This window comes from Ovis canadensis, chromosome 16 (genome assembly GCF_042477335.2).
Source record: "Ovis canadensis isolate MfBH-ARS-UI-01 breed Bighorn chromosome 16, ARS-UI_OviCan_v2, whole genome shotgun sequence".
NCBI lineage: Eukaryota > Metazoa > Chordata > Mammalia > Artiodactyla > Bovidae > Ovis > Ovis canadensis.
Genome location: NC_091260.1, coordinates 30,061,706 through 30,080,440, shown reverse-complemented (window position 1 = coordinate 30,080,440; position 18,735 = coordinate 30,061,706). Strand labels below are relative to the sequence as shown.

The following is an 18,735-nucleotide window of genomic DNA, read 5'->3' as shown; positions in this document are numbered from 1 at the left end:
GCGTTGTGAAGTGAAGTAAGAAAGAGAAAGACAAATACCATATGATCTCACCTATATGTGAAATCTCAAAACAAAAATTTAACTCATGTGCCTGAAATAGATGGATAGTTGTTTAAAGTGGGAGGTGGAGGGGTTTGAGGGTTAGAAAAATGGGAGAAGGGGATCAAAAGGTACAAACTTCCAATTAGTAAATAAGTAAATTATAGGATATAATATGCAATATGGTGACTAGTTAAAATTTTATTATGTATTTGAAAATTGCTAAGACTATTCTCATCACCAGAAAAAAAATTGTAGCTGTGTGTGGTGATGGATGTCAACTTATTGTGGTGATCATATCACAGTAGATACAGATCATTATGTTGTATACCTGAAACTAATACAATGGTATATGTCAATTGTATCTCTGTAAATAAAAGGAAAAAAAGTAAAATTCCAGGTGAAGGAGGAAAATTTGCCATTTAAAAGTGTACAGTTCAGTGATTTTAAGTATATTCCAAAGTTGTGTGACTGTTAACCACTGTCTGATTTCAGAACATTTGCATCACTCCAGAAACGAAACCTATACCCTTTTGTAGTCCATTAGTTGTCACTGCATTCTCCTTCACTTCAGCCCCCAACATCTGTTAATCAGCTTTCTGTCTTCATGGATTTGCCTGTTCTGGACATTACATATAGGTGTGTTAGTGTTAGTCGCTTAGTTGTGTCCAACTCTTTGCAACCCCATGGACTGTAGCCCACCAGTATTCTCTGTCCCTGGAATTCTCCAGGCAAGAATACTGGATTAGGGAACCACTTTCCAGGGGATTGAACCTGGGTCTCTCCCAGGGTAGCCCCCAAAAGTAAAACTGTTAGTCATGTCTGCCTCTGTGACCCTATGGACCATAGCCTGCCAGGCTCCTCTTGTTCATGGAATTCTCCAGGCAATAATATTGGAGTGGGTAGCCATTGCTTTCTCCAGTGTATCTTCCTGACCCACGGATCGAACCTGGGTCTCCTGCATTGCAGGGAGATTATTTACCATCTGAGCCACCAGGGAAGCGCCTACATAAAGGTGGAATCGTTCAGTATGTAACCTTTAATGTCTGACGTCTTTCACTTAGCATAATCCATGCTCAGAGTTTATCCATGTTATAGCATGTTTTGTCACTTTATTCTTATCTGTGTCTGAATAATAATTCATTTTATTTATTCAATCATCAATTGATATTTGAAATGCTTACTTACTGTGTGGACATAATATTTTTAGCTTTTTGGGGTATATATATTTATACCCATGAGTGGAATTGCTGAATCATGGGGTAACTAATGTTTAACTTTTAGAGGAACTGCCATGCTATTTTCCATATTTTCCATTTTACACTCAAACCAATATTTGAGGGTTCCAGTTTCTCCACACCCTTGCCAAAACTTGTGTATCTTCTTTGGAGAAATCTCTTCAAATTCTTTGCCCACCTAAAAAATTAGGTTTTTTATCTTTTTATTGTTGAGTTGTAAAAGTTGTGTAAATATTCTAGATAGTGTTTTCTTCCCACATATGTGCTTCGCAGATATTTTCACCCATTGCATGTCTTTTCTCTTTCTTGATTAGTATCCTTTGAAGCACAACAGTTTTGAATTTTGGTGAAGTCCAGTCTGTCTGTCTTTTGTTGCTCTGCTTTTGGTATATCTAAGAAGCCATTGCCTAATTCAAAATGTGATCCACTTATAGGTACTTTTACTTCTGCAGTCCTTTTCTTGCCCTGTATCGCCTAGAATATTTACATATGTTCTTCTTTGATCCTAACATTCATTCTTGATCTTTTAACAGAGAGCAGATTAATTTAGCATTATCAGCAAATACACTGCAGTTTTTTTGATATGGGATGGTTTTGTGATATATTGGAATCCTAATTGTGAAGTCAGCTGTCCTTGTTACCAGAGTTGAAAGATTCCTGTAATATGTGTAGATATGCATATGTGATATAATATATCTAGGGTTTAGAGGAACCTTAGTAAGCACAAACCCACTCCAGTACTCTTGCCTGGCAAATCCCATGGACGGAGGAGCCTGGTAGGCTGCAGTCCATGGGGTTGCTAGGAGTCAGACACAACTGAGCAACTTCACTTTGACTTCACTTTCATGCACTGGAGAACGCAATGGCAGCCCATGCCAGCGTTCTTGCCTGGAGAATCCCAGGGACGGGGGAGCCTGATGGGCTGCCGTCTCTGGGGTCGCACAGAGTCGGACACGACTGAAGCGACTTAGCAGCAGCAGCAGTAGTAAGCACAAAATCAAGCATAGAGAGATGTGGGAAGTCGAGTTTAAACTTGAACTGTGGTAAAGGTGATTTATTTTGGTTTGGTTTCTTTCATGGTCATATCCTTAATATTGTTTTTAAACAGATCAATGGCATGTAGTTCGAATTATTTAAAACCCTTCTAGTTGTACTAAATCATCTAGGAAGAGAGAAAAATAAATTCATAAGAAGGAATTTCCTTTTAAAAAGAGAATGTGAAAACTCCATAAATTATATCTCCATACATACTGAAGTAAATACAGATAAATTGGTATGATATCTGGGATTTGCTTCAAAATTGGTGGTGGGAGGAATGACAATAGAATTGGCTATTTGGTAGAATTAATGGAACTGAATGAATGGTGTCCGTATGTAATTTTCATAATGGCTTCCCTGGTGACTCAGTGGTAAAGAATCCACCTGCCAGTGCAGGAGAGATGGCTTCCTGATCTGCCATGATCCACTGGATAAGGAAATGGCTACCCACTCCAGTATTCTTGTCTGGAAAATTCCATGGACAGAAGAGCCTGGCATGCTACGGTCCATGGAGTCACAAAGAGTTGGACATGATTTAGCAACTGAACAATAACATTTTCATAATATATTTAAATTCTTTAAATAAAAACATAAAAAGATGCCCCCACAAACCTAATCTTTAGTTTCAGATCCAACTTCCAAATATTACCATATGGATTTTCTCTGATATTTCTAATTAAATTGGTCAGAAATGGAATCCATTGCCTTTATCTCCAGATTCCTGGTAGCTTCCTTGGTGGTTCAGACGGTAAAGACTCTGTCTGCAATGAGGGAGGCCCAGGTTCAATGCCTGGGTCAGGAAGATTCCCCTGGAGAAGGCAATGGTAACCCACTCCAGTATTCTTGCCTGAAGAATTCCATGGACAAGAGGAGCCTGGTGGGCTACAGTCTGGGGTCACAAAGAGTTGGACATGACTGAGTGACTAATACTTCACTAAATTGGTTGATGGAAGCACCATATACCTGGTTTTCTGAGATAGAAACTTCAGACATTGCCAACTTCCCTAATTCCTTGAAGATTTTTGCTCCTGTCACTCTCTCCTGTGCTCTTCCTATCATAGTATTTGGTAATTGCATCATTCATATATAGATGATCTTTCTAGTACCCTCTCCTCTTGGTTCTTTGAGCTTGTTTCCCCATTCCCTCCCATCTCTTCGGTTCCCCTCTCTTCCTTCTAGTGATCTTGCCCTTTGCCTTAGCTCATCACATTCCTGCCATCTCCATAATCTCAGTTTCAAGCATCCCAGTTTTCAGTCACCTTTCTGTCTTTCCAGCATATTCCCTCTTGTATCCTGACTCAACTAATCTTTTGACCCTGCCAACATGTATAATCCTACTACTTTTTTTATTGTTCCTATCTTTCCTTCATGTCCTCACTTAACTTTCTTACGAACACTCCCTTATATGTGTAACTTAAACCCCCTTGTCCTCTCTTTTGATTAGCAGAACCTCAAATCATTCCCTTATTTATGCTTGAAACCTCCTTCCCTTTCTAGATTGTTTGAAAATGACTGGAGGGGAAAAAAAATCATAATTATGCTAACTGGTCACAATTTAAATTCATGATTCCCTTTGAATAAGCAATCATATCTCTAGTCCATTCATTCTTTCCTAGCTGATTTGTCATAAAACCGTTAGTGTTTATTTATTTACCCACACTCTGAACAGATGACCTCGCTTGCTATTTCAGCACTGAGAAATTCAAGCAATCAGGAAAGAACTTTTACAAACCTACCATCTGTCCAAGTACCGGGACTTGCACCTGTAAATCTTCCTTCCTTCCTTTGCCATGGATAAACTCTTTCCTACGCTTGTGCGCTAGATCCTATCTCCATTTACTTGCCCAAAATTACTACTTCATCAGTTCTTTGTGCTATATCATCATTATTTTCTTTTGCACTGAGTTATTTCCATCAACATATTGGACTATTTTTCTCATCTGAAAAAATGGTGACTCTTAATCCCACTTTCACATTCAGGCATTGCTTTTATTTTACTTGATCTGTTAACAGCATTTGACACAGTTGACTCAGTCTCTCATCATTGAAATACCTTCTTAACTTGACTTTTAGGACTTTATTCTTTGGATTTTTATTTCTCAAACTCCCTGAAGCTGGAAAATCCAGCCAAGATTAAGGTGCTGGCCGATTGGATTCCTGGTAAGCGTCTTCTTTCTGTCTTGCCGGTGGCCGTCTTTTCACTGTGTCCTCATATGGTGGCGAGGGAACATCTCCCTTTAACCCTTTGCAAAACCACACGTCCTCCTAATATGAGGACCCTGCCCTCGGACCTCATCTAACCTTAATTACCTTCCAAAGACACCATCTCCAAATACCATCTCACTGGGATTTAGAACTTCAGCATGTGAATTTGAAGGTGGGGCATGAGGACCACAATTCAGTCCATAGCAGAGGATCTATGGGCGACATTCTGAGTCTGGACCACTGTTTAAAACCACAGCAAGACAGGGTTGCACCAAGGAACACTTTTTTGTATAGTGGTCAAGAATGTGACTTTTAAAATTAAACTGGTTCATTTTCAGTGATGAGTAATTTAATAAAGGCTTGGCATTTTCAATTAAGCTTTCTATTATATCTGTAGCAGTTTTTAATGTTTAAGTTAGATACCGTTATTTGTCGTGGATAGGTATTTCCCACGTTCTCTTCTAGGGTTAGCGTGTATTGCTGTTTCTAGAGCCAGTAGCGAGTTTCTCTTCTAAGTGTTATAAGAATCATGTAAGATTTGCCTCCTAGTGGAATATTCAGATTGTTTAGCCTCTTTTTATCTGTGAGAGGTTTGGTGGTATTTTTGCTTTGGGGTTTTTGGCAGGGTGACAGGTGTTTTTTTGTTTTGTTTTTTTAAAGATTGTAAAGTTACCAGTCTGCTTGAGTCCGGTTGGTGTTCACGTTAGCACATCTGCAAAGCACTTATTGCACTCCATCACCTGAATTCAGACCTTAAATTCCCTAATGAAAGCTAGGAGTGTAGGTGAAAACTATAGGGATGGTCAAACATTTTGTAATGTTTTCAGCAGCTTTCTTAGTTATGTTTAAATCTGTTAATAAATACATGTAGAAATCTACATTGCCTGGGTTACTGCTGTTGAAAACTGTTGAAAAACATCCCAGAAATCCCTAGCTCTTGTTAGAATGTAGTTAAGCATGAGAGAAGATGATGTGTATATGTAGATACAAAAAGTTCACAGACTGATGTAGCTATATTGGCACGGAATTCCCTTTTGAGTAAATTGGAATTTAAGCCAGGGAGCAATTAGGTAGCACTGCTCAATATATGCAGCAGAAATCTGTGAAAGTAGTTCTTCACAGCTTTGGATTAGTGCTTGCTTCGGGAGCACATATCCTAAAAAATTTTGAACTATGCAACATGTTATTTTAACACTGCCACTTTTAAAACTTCACAAATCTTTTATTGTTATAAACAAATGAAGAATGATGTATTTTGGATATTCTGTCACCCATGCGAATGACCTTTAATTAAAATGTATTGAGATTTATTTAGTTATTCAACATTAGTTAATATACTCTATGCCTTTATTTAATGCAGTTTTCCAAGTTCAGTTTTTATGTTTTCTTTATTAATGGTTTTGGACACTTTTTTTAACCCTCTCTTCCCCCCAACCCCAAATATGCAGCATAATGTTAGAAAACAGCAGTGATTTAATACTATTTAATGGGATCATGGACCCTTTGTGACATTTTTATTATTATCCTTATGGATAAAAATGGATGGAAATTCCCTAAACATCTGCACAGTGGGCTCTTCTAAATGATAATTTTACCCAAATTGTTAGTGTGCAGTGTGTTTCAAGCATTTCCGTAAAAACCCAACAAGATTTGAAGTTACCCATCAGCCCAGAGAAACTGAGCAGTGTTGAATTTTCACATGCTTTTTCAAAAACAATGGACAGATGAGGTAAGATGTGCAAGTTTTGTAGTTTGTTTACAATATAAATGAGGTTTGTCCCATTTTTAAGTTGTATTTTCTTTATGAAAATTTTTAGCTGTACCATTCCCACTTTTCAAAGTGGCTTTGAAACACAAATTTCAAAATGTGGCTTTCAAAAAGTGGCTTTGGGTAACACAAATTTTGTTGGGTAAACACAATTTTGTGTTTAAAATTGTGTCAGAATTCCAGCTTTGTGTTTAAAGCCTAAAAAAGGAAATAAATGCTAGAACTTTTGAATTTAGTTATAAACAGTAACATCTTAAATGTGATAAACCACAACAGAAAGGTCTCTCTGTTTGGCAAAGTCACATTCCCCAGGGACTCACTAAACAGCAACAGCACTGTTAGCAGCGTCAGCTGAGGCTTTGTTTGTGCCCTTCTCTAATGGCTCCTTGTTCCCCCAAAGCTGTTGAAGAAGGTGTGATGCTTACATAGTCCTCATTAAGGATTCTTTTCATCACTGCTTAGATTAGCTTACGAAACCTACATATCAGAGTTTGGGAGTTTGACTTCTACTGGATCTGCTATAATGATCCCTGAAAAATCACCAGGTTTTTTTTTTTCTGTCCTCATTTATTGGCTGGTGGCATCTAGGAATAGATTGACATGTACTGTTGGAGAGAATATAAATAATTTATCAATAGCTTTGCAGTAGCTGGCAAGATAAAACATAATGTATGGATATTTGCATTTAACATTTTTCTAAATAGTGCTCATAGTAACATCCTTTGATTGTCAAATCTAGTCTTTCTGTTTTAAAGCAGCACTTTGGAAATCTCCATTTTTCCCAGTTTTTTCCCACTGAAATATCATCATGTTCCTGAAGGAGCATCCTTTTAATAAGTTGAAGAAAGGAATTGTATGTTTTAAAAGACAGCTTTAAAACAAACCTCCTTAGATAACAAAAGTTAATTAACATAATATGTTTTGCTATGATTCTACTTGAAAAGATGCACTCAGATTTGCATTCTACACTGGCACTGATTCTTTTAGCTAAGCATACAGGTGATTTCTTTTACTGGAATCAATATTTTGTACAAAATTTAGAAATAATAAGAAACCTATTTAAGACATATTTTAATCACATGATATGAGGCTTCAAATGTTTTGAATTTAATGTGTTTTAAGAAAATTTATCAGGAGTCTCTTCTGGTAGGAACTGACTTGGAAGAAAGTGCTTCTTTCAAATACTTATTTACCAGCTACTTTGAATTGAGTAAGCATATGCATTTTACTCATCATTTGGAAACAATATTATGCCCAGCACTTGTTATGAATGTGTGATTTTATGATTCAGAGCAATATTTAATTTTTTGTTTTTCCTGGTATGGATATTTATACTGTAGTCCCTGCTTGCAGAGAGTAGAAATAGTTTCTATTACCATTTTTTGAAAAGTCAGTGTAAAAAAAAGAGCCTTTCAAATTATGCAATGGTGTTCTATTGAAAACTGAGGAGGTTACTAGATGTTTTACCAAGAATAGATATACTGGAGAACTATTTATTTAAAATTATTAGCATATAAGCTAGATTTGTTTTCCTTTCATTTTCACACGAATGATCAGTGACTACTAGTTTATCCAAAATTTGTGTAAAATGTTTTAAAAATATTTTTAACTGATGATATTTATAAAGCATTGATTTTTGTCATGTTTTTAAATTTATCAAACTTTAAACAAAAATAGATATTAACTTTTAAGGGTTTGTCAGTTGCCATTGTAAACCATCACCGTGCAAGTTTTATTTTTACTAATCATTTAGTTGTGTTATTCTTTCATGTTTCAGTTTTGAAATGTTTATTTGCATCTTACTACTTTAGAAATATGAAAAGGAAATTTCCCATAAACAGCTCAAAATGGACTGATAAAAGTGATGTTTACTTGAAAGACTTGTTGCATGTATACTCATGTAATTAAACTCTGTAATTAGAAATAGAAAAAAAAGCATGGAGTTTTTAATCCTAGGTATGTCAAAAACAGCTGCAACTTTTTATTTTTAAAGCATGGGCTTGAATTATTGCTTTTTCATAATTTTCCTTACGTTCTACCACTGTATTATTTAATATATATGTATTTGTTAGCATTTTAAATATTCAGACATTTACATGCTTGTAATGATTTTTTATTAGTATTCTTGGATGTTTTATTTTAGCTCTTGCCTTCTGCATTTGCAACTAAATTATACTTTATATGCTAGACAAGGTTTATGCCAGCCTAATTGGTTGCTGGCATTTCTTAGCCTCACAGCTGCTGTGAATTCAGCTGTGAACTACATATAATAGGATCCTGTTTTCAAAGACCAAAAGGCAATTGTCAACATGTAAAACTTGTTTTTGACAAATATATGAGGTTTTATGGCAAATTAAATAACACTAATAGCAACCTTAAGTAACCATCTTAATTTTAAAGATTAGAAAATCCTGAAATGTAGAATTCATATGTTATTTTTTCATCACTGGGTCAAAGGTGGCTTGAATTCAGGTGTTCTTCTGTTCATTTGCAGATTTTTTTCTTTTTTAAAAAATTATTTGTCTTCATATTTACTAACAGATTTTTGAAAATTGAGAGCTGAAAGTTGAGGCTTAAAATGATGTAAAGATATTTCTTAAAAGGAGCTAAACATAAAACTTTGAAATAAAAATTGCTAATTCAAAATATTTTCTATATTTACATTACTTGACTTAGTAAATATTATTTTTATAAATTATTCTGACATCTATATTTGGGGTGAAATTTATATTTCTCTTAGGTTTAACCATATGAAATTGTCATTTTTTGGGTTAAAAATATGGACTGTTTTTTCCTTCTTATAGTTATGATAGTTCTTATGTGGTTTAATTATATTTAAAAATCTGTTAGTTCTCAATAGTAGAAACCAAGAAGATCTGTTTTTAAACAATACATTTATCTCCTGAGGTCAGTAATCTGTTTCTGAAAGTCAGATGTTTTGTATAGAAAATGCTGCTTGGGAATCTATTTGCCTTTATTATAAATAGGAAAAAAGTGTAGTGTTAATCATCAACTCAAACTAGGACTTCCTCGTGGCCCAGTGGTTAAGTCTCTGCACTTCAATGCAGGGGACGTGGGTTCTGTCCCTGATTGCAGAAACTAAGATTCCATTTGCCACACAGTGCCATTTAAAAAAAAAAGTAACTGACATTATAAATCCACCTGCATATAAACATTTAACAAACAATAAATAAGGGTACCAAATCCATTCAGTTCAGTTCAGTTGCTCAGTCGTGTCCGACTCTTTGCGACCCAAATCCATTACATACACAATAAAATCTTTTCTTCCATTATAATTGCTGTTTCCCTGTCCTTACTATTTCCTTTCAATATTTTCTTAAATGTTTGGGACCTCATTCAGCACTGGGCCAAACAAGGACTAAATAAATATAAAAGGCTATGGAAATACATTTAGGACAAGCACACTGTGTCAGAAAGTAGCTGACACCGAGTATCATGCTTGTGTTTTGTATCACTTTGATACTTGGTGTGCTTTTTTATTGTGATTGTGACCATCTATCAGTTATATTTGGAATGTAACTCAGAACATTTCTTTGCACATTCTTGTTTAAAATGCAAATTGAGTTTTGGCATGTACAGATATAATTCTTTTCCTGTTTAAACACTGGCCAAAATATCTTAGATTGAGAAATAATTTTTTGAAGTTTGGGTATTAAAAACCAAGAGGTGCTTTCATGGGAAAATGATTAGAAAGACATTTGCAGGATTTCCTTGTTTTTGTCAGAACTTTGCAACTATTTTTTTACTTCTCTGTCAACATGACATTTTCTAACTGTAATTTATCTTTATAGGTAGGTTGAAGTAATGCTGAAAACTTTAAAATCTGTCTCTAGATTATCAAGTTTTAAAAGTAGTGTTTTGAAACTGTAAGAGTTATTTATGTAATAGTATTGATTTTAATATTATAGTGTGAACTTAATAGGTTTCAAATCTAACTTTCATTTTCTGTGAATATGAAATACGACTTAAAGATGGATTGACACTTCTGGTCAAAATAGTAGAATAAAATTCATGTACTTGCATCCATATACCGCAGATATGAGAAAACCTTTAAAAAGACATAGCTGAGCTCAAGAACAAGTTATCACCATGGCAGAAATACTAAGGGATGAGTAAGGCTGAGCAGGTGGTGCTGGTGGTGGTGGTTTAGTCGCTAAGTTGTATCCAGCTCTTGTGACCCCATGGACTACATAAAGCCTGTCTGTGGGATTTCAGGCAAGGGTAGGTAGCTAAAGTTTGATTCTGAAGGATGGTGGGGGACCAAAAAAAAAGAATCAGAGTCAGGTTCACTGTTTGAAGACAAAGATTTGTGACTCCTCTTTAAAGATGCTGATTAAAAAAAAAAAAAAATTCCTGGTGATTTGCTCCCCAGAGCTAGATTTAAAGGAAATTTTCCTCCAAGGGAGGCAGTCCAGTCTAATTAAGGTAGAAATACAAGGGTACTACTCAGCCACTGTGCACTGGCTAAATCAGACCAATTATTTGTGGCTTTATCTGTTCTGATTGGTGATGTATCTCACAGTAGGATTACTGAGAGTCAAAGGATCATAAAGAAAACTAGAAAATAGTTTGAACAATAACAAAAATACTACCTATGAAAATTTTTAAGATGTTGCTAAAGCTGCTCTTGGAGAGAAATGTGTAGCTTTATTTGCCTATAAAGAAAAAAAATGATAAAGATGAATGAACTAAACATCCACCTTAAGAATTTAAGAAAAAATACCTAAAATAAGTTGAAAGTAATAAATAAGGACTGAAAACAATAATTAAGTATTTAATAACATATAATAAAGGGGCTCAGCAAACAGAAGTGTTGTTCTTGGGAAAGATAAAATTGACAAATCTCAGATGATTTATCAAGGAAAAAAGTTGAGAAAAGTAGGAATAAAAAGTGATTATCATTACTGTATGCCCCAAATGTGGAACCATAAAAATATAATTATCAAAACAATCAAGAATAGAAAACTACAGCAATCTTATATTAAGGAAATTGAGTCTTCTCACAAATAAAACCCTAAACCAAAGTGACTTTAACCAGTATCCACCAAACACTCAAGTTTCAAATAATTCTTGTTTTATACAAAGTATTCCAGAATAAGGTTGGGATGAGAAGGCAAAACTTCTGGCCAGTATTAAGCTTGATAAATGATGTAAAACAAAATATTCAGTGCAATTCTAATCAGAATCTTAACAGGTGGGGTTTTTATTGCTAATTTATTTATCTTTGGAACTTGACAAACTGATTCTAAAATTTATACAGATCTGCAAAAGTCTTAAGAAGACCCAAAGAAACTTGAAGAACAATAAGAATATCTGGTAAAATAAGCTCTTACTTTACCAGATAGCAAGATTTATTGCAAAGCTATAAGACAATGTAGTTTTGATCCAGGAGTAAAGAAATAGACTTGTGTGGATGCTTGGAATTTGATGGGTAGTTTTGCAGATAAGTAGAAGGAAGGGCTTTTCAGGAACCAGCACTGGAGAAATTTGTTTTTCATGGGGGAAAAATGAAAATTGTGTTACTGTACCCAAAAATCAAAATAACAGTGGATTACAGCCTTGAATGTAAAAGGCTTTGTAAAACTTCATTAAAAAAAAAAAAATTTTATTAGGGTGTAGTTGATTTACAATGTTGCATTTGTTTCTGCTCTATTGCAAAGTGTATCTGTTTTATATATATACATATTCTCTTTAGATTCTTTTCCCGTATTGATCATTACAGAGTATTGAAAAGAATTCCATGTGAGTCCTATAAAACATTAGAAGAAAATATAAGAAACTTTCTTAATGACCTGAGTCTCAGGAAGAATTTTTTGACATAAAAAGCCATAATTGAGTAATATATATATATATATTTTTTGACTACATTGAAATTAAAACTCATCTAGTTCATCAAAAGACACATTAAAAAAGTGAAAAGATAAGCCACAGCATTGGAGGAAGTGTTTGTTACCCATGTAACAGAAGATTATCACCCAGGAAATATATAGCGAATTTCTGTAGAGAAGTAGTTTAAAAAAAATTTTTTTAAACACATGAATGGCCTGAATGCCAATGAACTCGAAATAGGCATAAGCTCATTAAGTTAGAGAAATTAGAACCACAGTGTGATATATTAAATCTGACAAATATTTTAAGTATTATTTTGAATATGAAGTAATTGGTAGTGGGATTACAAATCTTTACAGGTACAGCCACTATAAGAAACATAACACTAACTGGAAAAGCTGTAAATGTTTCTACTCTGTATTTCTTCTCATTGTATGTTCAGAATACTTGTATATTTTTCTCAGTACACCTATGTAGGAATGCCTGCAGCACCAGTCCTAACAGTAGAACCATAAAAACAGACGTCCATCAACAGAATAAATTTTGGCATATTCATATATAGTGAAAATGAGTGGACATAAAGGGAGGCCTGGTGTGCTGTGGTTCATGGGGTCACAGAGAGTCAGACACAACTGAGCAACTGAACTGAGTGAACAGTGACATAAGTGAATCTTGGGGAAAAGTGTTATGCAAAAGAAAGCCTTAAAAGTCGTGTCCATTTATGTACAGTTTAAAAATAGGCCAACTTTAGGTTGTGTGTGTTACGTTTGTAAGTGAAAAAACTATAAAGAAAAGCCACAGTATGATTATCTCAGATATCAGAGTTTTGGTTTCTTGAGTTGGAGGGGAAAAGGGGAGAAAGAAGGAGTTTCACTGGGGTGGGGGGTGGGGTGGGGATGTGAGGTTTCAAAGGTATTGATTCTTAACCTGGCTCATGCACAGGTGTTGCTCTATTATGTGTTAAAGTGTAGGTGTGAGTGTGAGCTTAAAAGTTACAAGTTGATGGGGAATTAGAGTCAAATGACAATTTAGGATAGAGTATAGGAATATTTTCAAACCAGAGAAATGGGATGATCACATGGAGGGCCACATGGGAAGATTGTCACAGGTTCTAGAAAAGGTCTTTCTAATCTTGATTTGTCTGTGAGCTTGTGATTCTGTATCTGTAGTTGTCTTATTATTAACAGCAGTGCATGAGTGTTAAGAACATAGACTTAGGATAAATTACATCATTGTTCCACCACTTCGTAGCATCATTTTCCCAGTCATCCAGACTCAAATTTTCCTATAATACTTACACATTATTTATCACTAAATCGTGATTTTTTCCTTTTGAAAAATCTCATATATCTGTCCCTCTTTTTATTATGTAACACTTTTGTTTACAGGTGATTACCATTTAACTTTGGAAGAAATCGTAAATTTTTACTACAATAAAGTAAAATATTTGAGTATCTCAGCTGAGCCTTATATCAAAGAGACAAAAATATCTTCAAAGGCATTTTGGGAATTCAGTCTTAGAAATTTTTTTTTCAAAGATATTATTTGGTAATAGTAATAAAGCCCCCCCATGCTGCATAGATGCTTCAGATATATCTAGTTATCTAATCCACTGACAAAAAGCAAACATTCAAGACTTCATTGGTTCATTCAGATCCAGTCTTTTTATTCATTTCTTATTGCTTCTTGTTGGATGAGTAAACGGAACTGTGGTAGAGATAAACCAACATTTTCTTAATTCTACCCTACTAAAAATCTAAAGTTTAGTCTTAACTGGTGGATCAGCTGCTTTTGACTCGAGAATTTCTATACAGTCAGCAAAAACAAGACCAGGAACTGACTGTGGCTCAGATCATGAACTTCATTGCAAAATTCAGACTTAAATTGAAGAAAGTAGAGAAGACCGCTAGACCATTTGGTTATTACCTAAATCAAATCCCTTACGATTATACAGTGGAAGTAACAAATAGATTCAAGGATTAGATCTGATAGATAGATAGAGTGCCTGAAGAACTGTGGATGGAGGTTCGTAACATTGTGAGGCCATGATCAAAACCATCCGCCCAAAAAAGAAATGCAAAAAGGCAAAATGGTTGTCTAAGGAGGCCTTACAAATAGCTGAGAAAAGAAGAGAAGCTAAAGGCAAAGGAGAAAAGGAAAGATAGACCCATTTGAATACAGAGTTCCAAAGAATAGCAAAAGTGATAAGAAAGCCTTCCTAAGTGATCAATGCAAAGAAATAGAGGAAAACAATAGAATGGGAGAGACTAGAGATCTCTTCAAGAAAATTAGAAATACCAAGGAACATTTCATGCAGATGAGTACAATAAAAGACAGAAACAGCATGGACCTAAACAGAAGTAGAAGATATTAAGAAGAGGTGGCAAGAATATACAGAAGAACTGTACAAAAAAACTCCAGAGCCAGATAATCACAATGGAGTGATCACTCACCTAGAGCCAGACATCCTGGAATGTGAAGTCAAGTGGGCCTTAGAAAGTATCACTACAAGCAAAGCTAGTGGAGATGATGGAATTCCAGCTGAGCTTTTTCAAATCTTAAAAGATAATGCTGTTAAAGTGCTGCACTCAACATGCCAGCAAATTTTGAAAACTCAGCAGTTGGTGGCAGGACTGTTTTCAGGTCAGTTTTCATTCCAATCCCAAAGAAAGACAATGCCAAAGAATGTTCAAGCTACCACCCAGTTGCAGTCATCTCACACACTAGTAAAATAATGCTCAAAATTCTCCAAGCCAGGCTTCAGCAGTACAGGAACTGAGAACTTCCATATTTTCAAGCTGGATTTAGAAAAGGCAGGGGAACCAGAGATCAAATTGCCAATATCTGTTGGATCATCGAAAAAGCAAGAGAGTTCCAGAAAAATATCTGCTTTATTGACTATGTGAAAGCCTTTGACTGTGTGGATCACAAGAAACTGTGGGAAAGAGATGGGAATATCAGACCATCTGACCTTCCTCCTGAGAAATCTGTATGCAGGTCAAGAAGCAACAGTGAGAAGTGGACATGGAACAACAGACTGGTTCCAAATAGGGAAAGGAGTACGTCAAGGCTGTATATTGTCACCCTGCTTATTTAACTTAAATGCAGAGTGCATCATATGAAATGCTGGACTGGATGAAGCACAAGCTGGAATCAAGATTGCCAGGAGAAATATCAGTTACCTCAAATATGCAGATAACACCACCCTTATGGCAGAAAGCGAAGAAGAACTTAAAGAGCCTCTTGATGAAAATGAAAAGGGGAGTGAAAAAGTTGGCTTAAAGCTCAACATTCAGAAAACTAAAATCGTGGCATCTGGTCCCATCACTTCATGGCAGATAGATGGGGAAACAGTGAAAACAGTGAGAGATTTTTTTTCTTGGGCTCCAAAATCACTGCAGATGGTGAGTGGCACCATGAAATTAAAAGACACTTGCTACTTGGAAGAAAAGTTATTAAAAAGCAGAGACATTACTTTGCTAACAAGTGTCTGTCTAGTCAGAGCTCTAGTTTTTCCAGTAGTCATGTATGGATGTGAGAACTGGACTAAAAGAAGCTGAGTGCTGAAGAATTGATGCTTTTGAACTGTGGTGTTGGAGAAGACTCTTGAGAGTCCCTTGGACTGCAAGGAGATCCAACCAGTCCACTCTAAAGGAAATGTCCTGAATATTCATTGGAAGGACTGATGCTGAAGCTGAAACTCCAATACTTTGGCCACCTGATGCGAAGAACTGACTCACTAGAAATGACCCTGATGCTGGGAAAGATTGAAGGTGGGAGAAGGGGATGACAGAGGATGAGATGGTAGGATGGCATCACCGACTCAATGGACATGAATGAGTTTGAGTAAACTCCAGGAGTTGGTGATGGTCAGGGAAGCCTGGCATGCTGCAGTCCATTTGGTTGCAAAGAGACGCAACTGAGCTGAGCTGAACTGAACAGGAAGATTCCACATGCCAAGGGGCTGCTAAGCCCAGGAGCTGCAGCTATTGAGCCTGCATGCCTAGAGCCCATGCTCTTCAACAAGAGAAGCCACCTCAACAAGAAGCGACCACAACTAGAGAGTAGCTTCCTCTTACCACAGCTAGAGAAAAGCCCATGTAGCAGCCAAGACCCAGCGCCGCACCCCTCAAAAAAGAATGATGCCTTTTGAAGCATTCACATGCTCTCCCCTATTCTCATTAGTGTGATAATTCTGTTGGGAATTACTTGGAGATCCCAATCTGTACTGCTCTTCAACAACCTCAAGCATAGCCTCTCCGTTTCCTGCTGGATGTTTTTCTTATGGTAGTTCAGTGCTCAGATACATCTTCTTTGGGGTCCTTTCCTATTGAAGAAATTGTTATCCATGTGTTATGATGACCTTTATAGCAATAGTCTTCTTGGCCCTACTAGTGGATATTATGGTTGGAGGCTGCTAAAGGTGATGGGTGGGGGAAGAGTGGCTGCTGGGTCTCAGCCTCCTGCTCATGTTAGAGAGATGGTGATAAATTCGGGGCTTGATGGAAGCCGTGGTAGCTCCTCTTAGGGGAACTTCTTCTGGTTCAGGGAGTACATTTAGCTGATAGCCTCAACTATTAATATCTTTAAGGCTCCTTAGCTTTTGAGCTGAGGCCTTCATGTTTGGAGGCCTTTACGTCCTGGGAAACCTCCGTCTAGTGACTGGGTATGGCGTGAGTACTAGAGCATTTCCATTTTGGCCCTCTGTGGGACTCCTTTAATGGTCAGTCTTTGCTCTGGAGCTCCCTGAAGGGCTGGCCAAGACTGTCAGATCTGCCTCATGATCTGAGACTTTCTTTGCTCAATCCTGCTTTATGTCCCCTTTCTTTTATAGGTTGCAGATAATGCATCACAGTCTGAAAGTTTTCCATGACCAGTCCTGTTTCCTTCTCCTTTTGTCTTTTACAGTAAACCTTTTGTTCTCATAACTATCTCAACATCTGCTTCCCAGAGGACCCAACTGACATATACTATTAGTACTGGTTATTTACCTAATTTCTGTCCAAATCAAATTTCAGTGAGTGTTATCTAATTTCCCTAAAAAGCTTCTCCCTTGAATCCTCTCAGTATTTTCCAGTTCATCATTTCCCTCCACTCCCAATACTTGCTTTCCTAATGTCCACTTAATCTGAATAAATGACACCACTATTTATTCAGTTGCTTTTACTTTTGTCTTCACATTTTAGTTCTTGACCCATTTAGAACTTTTTGAGGGGAGGGAAAATAACTGTGAGACAGAGATCAGTCAGCAAAACTGGAGAATTACGGTAGTCAGGGATGAATGAGGTCACAGAGGTGGGGAGGGGTCAGATCCTATAGGGCTTTGTTTCAGGACATTTAAGGCCATTGGAAGTACTTTGGCTCTTACTCTGTGTGAGATGGGAGCCACTGGAAGGTCTTGAGCAAAGGAATAGTCTGACTTGGTTTTTACTAGGAATGTTTAGAAAGAATAGGCAGTAGAAGAGAGAGAGTAGTTGGGAGAGAATTGCCGTAATCCAAGATTAAGGCCTTGGTGACTTATACCAAGGTGATTGCAGTGGAATTGGTGAGAAATGATACTATCTGGGTAAAACTCAGGCCAACATCGTTTTATTTAAAAAGAAAAAAAAAACTCTAGGAGTTTCTGGGTACACAGTGAGCGTTGAGGATCTGTGCTACAGTTTATAAATGTTTCCAGGGGTATTTGGAATTTAAGCCACACAGTCATCTTCCTTGTCAGCTTAGTTTTAGGAGAGTAGAGAAACATAGTGATAATAGCAAGTGCTTTTGCATGTTACTGAGGTTCAAATATGTGCCAACTAATAGCTGTGTGACTGTGAGCCTCAGTATCTTCATTTTAAAGAAAGAAATCTCTACTTCAAAGATATGTTTGTAATGTTAAATGAACCAGTGTAGATTTTAAATGAGCCAATCTTTGATGTATGTGTGCTCACAAAGTAGTAGGTTAAAGGTCTAACCTATCATATTGGTAAAAATATTTTAAATTGATAATGCTCAGTGTTGATGAGGATATAGAATAGGCCCCATTGTTGGTGGGAATATAGAGACCAATTTTCAAATAACTATCAAAATTTCAGTTTCCTTAACCCAGTCTGCTTCTAGAAATTTAGAAATCTAGGATGAAAACATTCATACTATCTACTTATACTCAGTGCAACATGTTTTAATGGCAAACAATTGGAAACAGTTTAAATTCTTCTTAGTAAAAGAATAAATTATGATGTTTTCTTTTATAGAATGCTTATGAAGTTGTTAAAATTAATATTGATCCATAATGCTGTTGTGGAAAGATTCCAGTATATATTTTAGTTTTTTAAAAAGCACCAATATATTGCTCACAGTATATACTTAAATTTTCAATATTTGAAATTTTAACAAGATTATATGTATTCACTTAATTTTTATATGTGCCCACATATAAAATAACTAGACTTTTTTGACTCAGAATCCTTTTCCTAATAATTTCTAAACAATTTGATCAATTGTACAGGGAATGATAGTGAAATTTAAGTTAAAAGTATTTTGTATCTATATAGAATTAAAAATTGCTTCATGAATTTTTGTTATGTGTTCTTCAGGATCATTGTTGGCTCACAG

General features: G+C 36.0%; 1 protein-coding gene across 9 annotated transcripts in view; it reads left to right on the top strand.

Annotated features, from left to right (window-relative positions):
• The window catches only part of KIF2A (kinesin family member 2A), a 71,853-nt gene that overhangs the window by 19,813 nt on the left and 33,305 nt on the right, over positions 1–18,735 (top strand). The window lies entirely within an intron of this gene.